The following is a 9,068-nucleotide window of genomic DNA, read 5'->3' as shown; positions in this document are numbered from 1 at the left end:
ATTGCACTCGCCTAGGAACCCTGTGAGGCAGAAAGCAAGTCACTATGACTATAGGAAGGCAGGGGCGTTCAATGAATATCGATTGAATGAATGACTAAACAAGTGAGTAAACAAATGCGATGCACAGATTTCAGGTATCCTGTGTGTTCAGGTACCCAGGAAGAGAGAAAGGGGCACACGAAGAGAGGGGTCCTATCTCTGAGTTTGCCTCTGAAGATGCAACAAAGAAGGAGGAGACAAGAGAGCAGGGTCCCCTCTGACAAGCCAGTCACAGCTCTCTTTATACACTTCTGTTTGCTCCCAGTCTGCAGAGAGTGTCTTAGAGCTGTGTCGTAAAGTCCATGTCTTGACAAAGGACAACAGAGGCAGAAGAATGAGCTCTGGGAAGTATTAAGGAATCAGAGTCTCACTCACATCCTTCAGGGGCAGGGAGATGACCAGGAGCAGCAAATGTCCTGGGCAGAGACGAGTCCTGACCACAAGGAATGCGAAGCAGGGCTTAACAGAGAGGATTCCGCTCCTTGGAGATTCTGAGCTTGCAAATCTAACACTCCTCGATTTTGCAGTAATGGAATTTAAAACAAACTCTTTCTTCCACTTAAGGAGTTGGGCCCTAAGCAAAAACAACATAGACAGTCATCAAAACCAATGTCTAAACAGCACTTGATGAAGGGTTATGTTCGACCCACGCATTCCCAGGTCCTAGAGAGCTCCCAGACATCGTTGAGTCTGACCAGAGAGGCAGTCCCCACACTGGCTCGCAAAGTCTCTGCCTGGAACCTCTCGAGCTCAGTGCAGGCCTCCTGTTGGCTGAACCATCCACGGGTTGCATGGCTGGTGTGGGACCCACAGCATGTATTTACATAAGTGCTCTGGGTTGCTCCTCAGGCAGCCAGTTCTCCGCCTGGAATGGGAAGAATTGGGGTGGAGAGAGACGGGAGACTGGCAGGTCAGACAGGAGGCTCTCATGGGGTTGGAGGCAGCATCTCTCCGTTGCGAAGGGAAAGGCTGAGCCTGGATGCCCTTGTAAGCCCCTCCCCCTTAATATTGCATGATCCCAAGCTGTCACCAGCACCTCAGCTCTGGGATAGCTGTGGTGACAGAAAAGAACAGAAAGAATTGAAAAACTGTGAAGGGTAACATCCACAAGACGTGGCAACATTTTGAGTACCTGTAGGTGGCAGGAGGTTTTACCCCTCAGCCCCTCATCCCTCCCTGTCAAGGAGAGTAACAAAACCAACAAGAGGAGAGGCTGGCTGAGGAAGAAGACAGGTGTTCAGTTTGGACCCAATGCATCTGAGGGTTTTGCAGAGTGGGCAGCACGGTGTAGTGGCTGAAAGCAAAGACTCTAGAGGCAGGCTCTGCCCGCATTCATAATGCTGGCTTTATTACTTACCTAACTGTGTCACTTTGGGCAATTTTCTTTATTTCTCTGCCTCAGTTTCCCCATCTGTAAAATGGGGATAATGAGAGTGACTACTTCATGGGGCTCTTGTGAGAATTAAATGAGTTCATGTATACGAAGCATTTAGAGCAAATCTGGCACATTTAAGTGCTTTCCTTGTTATCAGACCTTCAGACAGGAATGTCAGTTGGCGATAAGGAGGTTGGGTAGGGCTGGAGATACAGACTTTATTTTCACTTTTTTTATCCAGCCATCTGTCACATTAGTTAGCAACTTGTAGCTCAGTGACATATGCAAGAGGGACAAGCATGACTTATTTTGCATCACTGCAGACCAGGATGCAAAGGTAATGGCATTTGTCAGCTCCAGCCCTGAGCCAGCAGCCACCCCAGCACCAGCCGCTCTGCAAATGGGGCAGACACTGGCAGTGTAGAGAGCCATAAACCCTGGCTTCTAGTCCCATGTCTGCCCCCAGCAACTTCTATGACCTCCTCTCGTCCATCACACTGAGAATTGAGCTACTCACACTCAAATGTGTTTTCCAGCCTTTTAATTTTGATCGTTCCAAAATCAGAATCATGCCTAGCCTGAAGGAAGAAGGAGGCCTCTGGCTTTCCTGCCCCAGTGCTCCGCATACCTGGCGGGGGACACACCTCTCAGCCAAGCAGACTGAGCAGGGGCCAGGGGGCCGGGGGCCGGGGGCTCGGCATCTTCTGGTTGGTAGTCAAGATTGCAGTCCAAAACATTACAGAACAAAAAGCTAGTTTCTATTCACATTTGGCTGGAGATTAAAAACAACAAACAAATAAAAATCAGGGCCACCGCCTTGGTCTATACCACAGAAAATGACTAATTTCCAAGTCACAGCTGTACTTCATGCTGTGTAGACACACACCTTAGGCAGGGTGCAGTGTGGGGACTGTGACGAAGTCAGCTGAAAATCCCTAACTTCTAATCTCTCACAGAACAGAACCAAAATTGGTACAGAGTCCCCAAAACAGCATACTCTCTAACGGTGAATAAAGAATACAGGGGCGATGACCTGCAGACGTTAAGCTCAGTCCACAATAAAAAAGCTGTAATGTACGTGTAATGCACAGCATGGTGACCATAGTTAATACTGTACTATATATTTGAAAGCCGCTAAGGGAGTAGATCTTTAAAAGTTCTCATCACAAGGAAAAAAATTTGTGACTTTGTGAGGTGATGGATGTTAACTAAACTTATTGGGGTAGTCATTTCACAATATATACATATATCAAACCATCACGTTGTACACTTAAAACTAACACAATGTTCTATGTCAATTATATCTTGATAAAACAGGGAAAAAAGTTGTCATCTTTAAAGCTCTATTTCTTTTATGTTCCCTAATCTTTACAAGGAATTTAAAAACTGAAAATATTCCATAAAATCTGGATTAACCAAGGGCCAACTAACCAGACCCCTCAAGTCACTGGAGTCTGTATACTTTCTGCATTGAAGTAAGTAAAAACGATAAGAAAACTCTCCCCGAAGCTGGGGCTCCAGTGTGCACCTGGCCCAAAGGGCAGCCACATTTCCTCCCCTCTCACTCTTGGGGGTTTTTTTCTCAGAAACTACAAGGGAAAGAGACCAGGACTGAATTCAAACAGACCCTAATTTAACTCACTGCATGATCATCGATGGTTGCAAGAATTTGGCTTAATAATCTAATCTCACCAAAACACTGTATTTTTTCATTTGTACAAACGCAACAATACATGCTCCCTATGGTTATTTTGACAATTATCATGGAGTTGCCTTTTCATTTGGGGTGGGGGAGTTAGGTTATAAAGTTAGCACATACAGCCGTATTTTCCTTGAAAACTCACTAAATTGCCCACCACTGTCCAATAGAAATATAATTAAAGCCAGGGATATAATTTTAAATTTTCTGTTTGCTGCATTAAAAACGTAAAAAAGAAACAGGTGAAATTGATTTTCATAATGTCTTTTATTTAACCTAATATATATTCAAAATATTGTTTCAACATGTAATCAATATAAAAAAATTACTGAGGGCGCAGGCCCGGTGGCACAGTGGTTAAGTAAGCACGTTCTGCTTCGGCAGCCCGGGGTTCGTCAGTTTGGATCCCGGGTGCGGACATGGCACCATGTGGCAAGCCACACTGCGGTAGGCGTCCCACATAGAAAGCAGAGGAAGATGGGCACGGATGTTAGCTCAGGGCCAGTCTTCCTCAGCAAAAAGAGGAGGATTGGCAGATGTTAGCTCAGAGCTAATCTTCCTCAAAAAAAAAAATTACTGAGATATTTTACCCTTTTTTGTACTGCCTTCGAAATCCAGTGCATATTTTACACCTACTGCATGTCTTAACTCAGACTTGGGGCATCTCGAGTGCTCAGTAACCACCGAGACAGAACAGCTCTAGACCATCCTGTGTCTACTGGAGACAGACAGGCCACATCTTCACGAGGGCAATCCAACCAGGATTTCTTCCAGAGTTGAAACAGAGTCCTATTTCTTCAAGTGAAAACCACAATAAAGTAGATGGTTTGCATTTAAGGTCCAAGATGGGAAATTAAGCATCAGAATCACTCACTGAGCAAGATGCTCCCACTTCCAAGACACACACTCTGTGGACCCCTGAGATTTGATTGTTGGTTTGCTCAGGTGACACTTGCTGAGCTCCTACCACATGGCAGAACCTAGAAAATACAAAGGTGTCTGCCCTAGTTCAAACCCTGACATAGTTACTTAGAAGTTCTGTAAACTTCAACAGATTACTTGATGTCTTAAGCCTCAGTTCCTCATCTGCAGAACAAAGATAACAAAAGCTCTCCGTTCATAGGGTTGCTTTTGAAAATTAAATAAGATAATCTGAACAAAGCACAGGGCAGAAAACACAGTTAATTCACTTTCCCATTCTTCACAGTGATTAGCACTGGGTAGGGCAATGAATATTTGCTGACAAGGGCAGTGCTAGATAGGGTTGGCCTAATCTGGGCATGTTTAGGAGACGAAGAAGAGCTCCAGGTCCCAAGACTTCTCACCCCACCTGACCACCACCACCACCGCCACCACCACCACCAATTTTTGAAACAACCAGTGGACGATCACTCTTAGCTTGTGTTGTTCTAAGCCTTTCCTTAAAAAGTGGAGGAGGGCAGTCAGCTAGAAGTTGAACATCTTAGTATGAATATGTTTCGTTTACTCTGCTCCTGCCTGGAGTAGCCCCAGGAATCAGTGGTGCTCATACGGTGGTGGGGTAGGGCTCAGGACTCGGGGGTAGGCCAGCCTGGGTTACACATTTGTTCACAGCCCACAGTTGGCCCCCAGAATGCTTGGACATTTTGTCTCTGGAAAACTGGTGAAAGTGGTTTCATGTCCCTGCAGAATGGGAAAGGAAAATAGAAATATTCACATGTCAGCAAGGTTCCAAACAGACGAGAGGTTATGGTGACTTTGGACAACTTTCTAATCTGTTTGTCAAAGTGTTTCCCTTCCAAGAAAGGTGAAGGCTTAAAGAATAATTCCTCACCAAAAAAAACTTCTTTTTTTTTTAACAACAAAGGAGAAGAAAGTTAACCCAGGGCAAAAGCATTTTATGAAATATTTGACAAATAAAGGAAGAAAATAAGTCCGGGCCTGTAGGATCTTGCCCAGGGCTTGCTGAGCAGTGTGGGGAGAAGCTGAAGGGACGTGACACCAGCCATGCGTGTGCAATTCCATTGCTTCCACAGCCCTCCTGCCGGGAGGGAGTGCTTTGTGTTTCTTCTTATTCCAATGCTCTCTTTAAGAGCAGTCCCAAGAAACGAGGTGCCAAATAAAGAGAAGATTTTGTTGGAAGAAAGATACTGGATCTTCTTTCTGTTCTCCACCCGTCTGTGAACAGCAGAGCAGCAAAGTTCACACCTGGTGTTAACAGCAATCCTCTGAGTCAGCGCTTCTCCACCTGGTACTGTTGATGTGGGGCCGAATCGCTCTTTGTCATCAGGGGCTGTCCTGTGCGGTGTAGGATGTTAAGCAGTATCTCCAGCCTTTACCCACCGAATGCCAGTAGCACCACTGCCCTCCAGTTATGACAACCCAGAACATCTCCCGACATTGCTCAGTGTCCCCTGGGGGGCAAAATCTTCCCCAGTCGAGAACCACTGGTCTAGGGCTGGAGCAGTCTGTCATTCTGCTCAACTTCTGGACTGCAACGGTCAAGGAGAGCTTTCGGCTTTCTGAGCCAGATGGGAAAAATCACTTAACTAAACCCTAACTCTCCCCTACATCTTTTTTTTTTTTTTCACTTCCAAGGAAAGGACACTTCAGTTTGGTAAAGCAATGAAGAATATAAAATGCAGCCTGGCCATGGGGTTTCTAAACCAGATTTGGCCTTCCTAGCTTCAAAGATCATGAAACCTCTCATTTGTACTCCACAAAGCAGCAATTTCTCACAAGGATACGTTCCTCTGACTCTCTTTTAAAAGTCAAGTACAGCTTGGCAACCACAGAGTACAGAAAATATAGGCTTTCTGCAAGAAGCAATTATTCAAAACCCAAAGACTGAAAAAAAAATGAGCATGTCAAATCGTGTTGGTTACAACACGTCAGACGCTGGATTCCTTCACTTATAAGCAACAGAATGGTCTGGGTTTGTTTTTTCTTGCTGACTTTGATTATTTCTTAGAGGTATAACCCAAGCTGTCTAAAACTGTTGACACTGGGTTACCGACCTTTTAATTCAAAAACAAAAAAGTCCAGGGCTAGTCTTCAGACTTTGGCTTTAAATGTTCACCAATCATTACATCCATAATTAGACCTTGTGCTGGAATGTACCAAAATCTGCCTCCTGGATCTCTTACAGGGTCTCTAGAAGCCACGAGAAAACTGAACGCTTCAGCAATGGTAAGATTTTTCTGGGCTGGCACAGGAAAACTCAGTTCATGGAATATAAATCAGCAACCCTACACTCTAATTTCCACCCTTCGCATGTAGCATGATTACACAAGTGAGCCGTACGAGCGACAAGTCAAAAACCGAGGTTTGTTTGCCAGAAGAAAGCCAAACCTTCAATTCTGTGGTTAATGCCACCTAGGGCTATAACTACCCAAGCTAATATCATCTTTCTTCTAAAGAAGAGGAAAAGGGATCCTCATGGCCAATGTTCTTGTGAATTAACCATTTCAGGTTTAATACCAAGCCTAATATCAAATTCCTAAGGTATTCATATTCAGACATTTAAAAGCGAAAAATTAAGCATCTGATAGTAACATTAACATGCTTATAGTACGTCTTCCTCAATTTATTAAATGTCACTTTTAGAAATGTTTCCCAAACACTGCCTCTCATGTTATTAAAGGGATTTTGCTTAAAGTAAACCAATTTTATTCTAACCTCCACACGCACAGCAGAATCAGGGAGAGTTCAAACATTTGGTGAACTCTTGATTTTCCTCGTTGAGTCTCCAGGCATCAATGTGAGTCCATTTAACTGAAGGCAGACACATAAATTGTTTTTATTAGAAGGTCCACACAGTATATTTATTGAGAAAGTTTGGGGGGTGTGGTATTTGCTTTCTAATGCAGAAACTAATTTCTAAAAAGTAAATTAGGCATTTAGAATTATAGGAAGCTTCATGAATGGATCACATGAAATCTTTCAGGCCGTGAATATCCTACTACAACTTCCCCGTCACACAAATAAATATGCTTCCAAACTGAAGAGAAAATTGTTCTGAATGAATAGTTTAGTATGAAAAACCATCGACGTTAAAACGTCCTCAGTCTGAGGCACGCCTCGACCATTTCCCTTTCTTACCCTCAGTCTGGGTCATTCCCTTCACTCAAGCTGATGCCAACATGCGGAAGCATGACTGTGTCCATGTCCACGTGTGAGCCACAAAAACATGGGAAGTTTCTTAAAAGGCCAAACATGGAGTTACCGTAGGACTCAGCAATTCCACCCCTAGGTATGAATCCCAGAGAAATAGAAACAGATATTCACCCAAGACTTGCACATGAACATTCATAGCAGCATTCGTTATTCACAACAGCCAAAAAGTGGAAGCAACCCAAATGTCCATCAACTGAAGAATGGTTAAACAAAATGTGGCTTATCTATACAATAGAATATTATTCAGGTACAAAAAGGAACAAAGACCTAATACATGTTACAACATAGGTGAACCTCAGAAACAAGGCTAAGTGAAAGAAGTCAGTCACAAAAGGTCACCTAGATGATCTCGTTTATGTGAGATAGCAAAAAAAATAGGGGTTCAAGTATAAATAATTTTCCCAATTTATAAGTAATTCACTCCTCATATTTAAGTATAGCACCATGCCTAATACCAGTTTTTAAATTTACTTCTTTAAATACATTACTTCCTTGTCCTAAAGTGACACCCACAAGCACATTTACCAGACTCCACCAGACAAAATAAAACTAACATTGATGGCCACTATGAAACTCCAAATATTGCAACAGAACATGAAAGTGAACTCTCTTTAAAGAGACAATAGCACCATTAACATCTGTCTTCTAAAATGTTTGCTCCAAATTCTAACCACTGCTCCTTAAACTTCTCCACCTGGGGGTCTTCAGTTATGTCAAGAAGCAATAAGATGTTAAGTATTTCAAAGTCTCCCTGAATAATCAAAGAACCAAAAATAAATCCCCAATTGCTTTTTAAGTGTGAAATGTGGGGTTTTTTCCACTCTTGGTTGGAAAATGGCTGCAGAGATGGTAATCAGATTTTCCAAGCTATAAATCTCTCTCCAGCCAGGACTAGGTATGACATTTTTAGCCTCGAAGACTATTTTTGTCAGAAAGATGTGAAGGAAGGAATCGAGGAGTTGTGATGGCCATCCGTGTGTCTCCTTGGTTGCAGAGGTTGTTGGAAACTAGAGGTAGTAATGTAAGGTCATTACCAAAGAAACAAAAGAGAAAGAAACAAACAAAAGAACTTAGAAAAATGCACACAGTCTAATCAAATCCTGCAAAAGCAGTAGGCATCAAGTAGCCAACATGTCTTTGGCTCAGTGATCCTGTTTTTAGAAACTTATCCTAAAGAAAAGCAAACCACTGCATCATTGTTTATAACAGCAAAAGACTTGAGGTACCCTCAAAATGCAGTGACAGGGATTGGTTAATTAAATTATGCTACATCCTTTTGATGGAATGCTATGTCTCCATAAAGACTAACTGTAAAAGACATGGAAATGTACTCATGATAAAATGTTAATGGGGAAGGATAAAAATATATGTACATAGTAATAATCACGCAAGCAAATGTATGTGTATGAAAAAGCACTAGAAGAGACTACACAAAAGTATAAATCATTGTGCTGGGATGGTGGAGCTACTCATTTTTTAGTCTGTGTTCCCAAATTGCTGAAATGTTATCACATAGCCTTTAGAACAAATTAAGTCAATTACGCAAATTTTATGAGAGAGAATTCCGTTAATCAACTTGCACTATTACTACCAACTACATTTTTACTTGTCCTATTTATGTTAAAACAAGAGACCCACAGTCAAGAGGAAGGGAAAGGAAACACCATGTTTTAGCCGAGAGTCAAAATGGGACTCTGCCATAAACTTAGGGATGAGAATAATTTTCTGGACAATAAAAGTAACAGAAGTTCCTCCTGCCATCCAAACTCCACACACGTACAAGCTAATTTTCCTCATTAA

Source organism: Equus caballus, chromosome 1 (genome assembly GCF_041296265.1).
Source record: "Equus caballus isolate H_3958 breed thoroughbred chromosome 1, TB-T2T, whole genome shotgun sequence".
Lineage (NCBI taxonomy): Eukaryota > Metazoa > Chordata > Mammalia > Perissodactyla > Equidae > Equus > Equus caballus.
The sequence above is the reverse complement of the archived record's forward strand: the minus strand, read 5'-3'. Positions refer to the sequence as shown.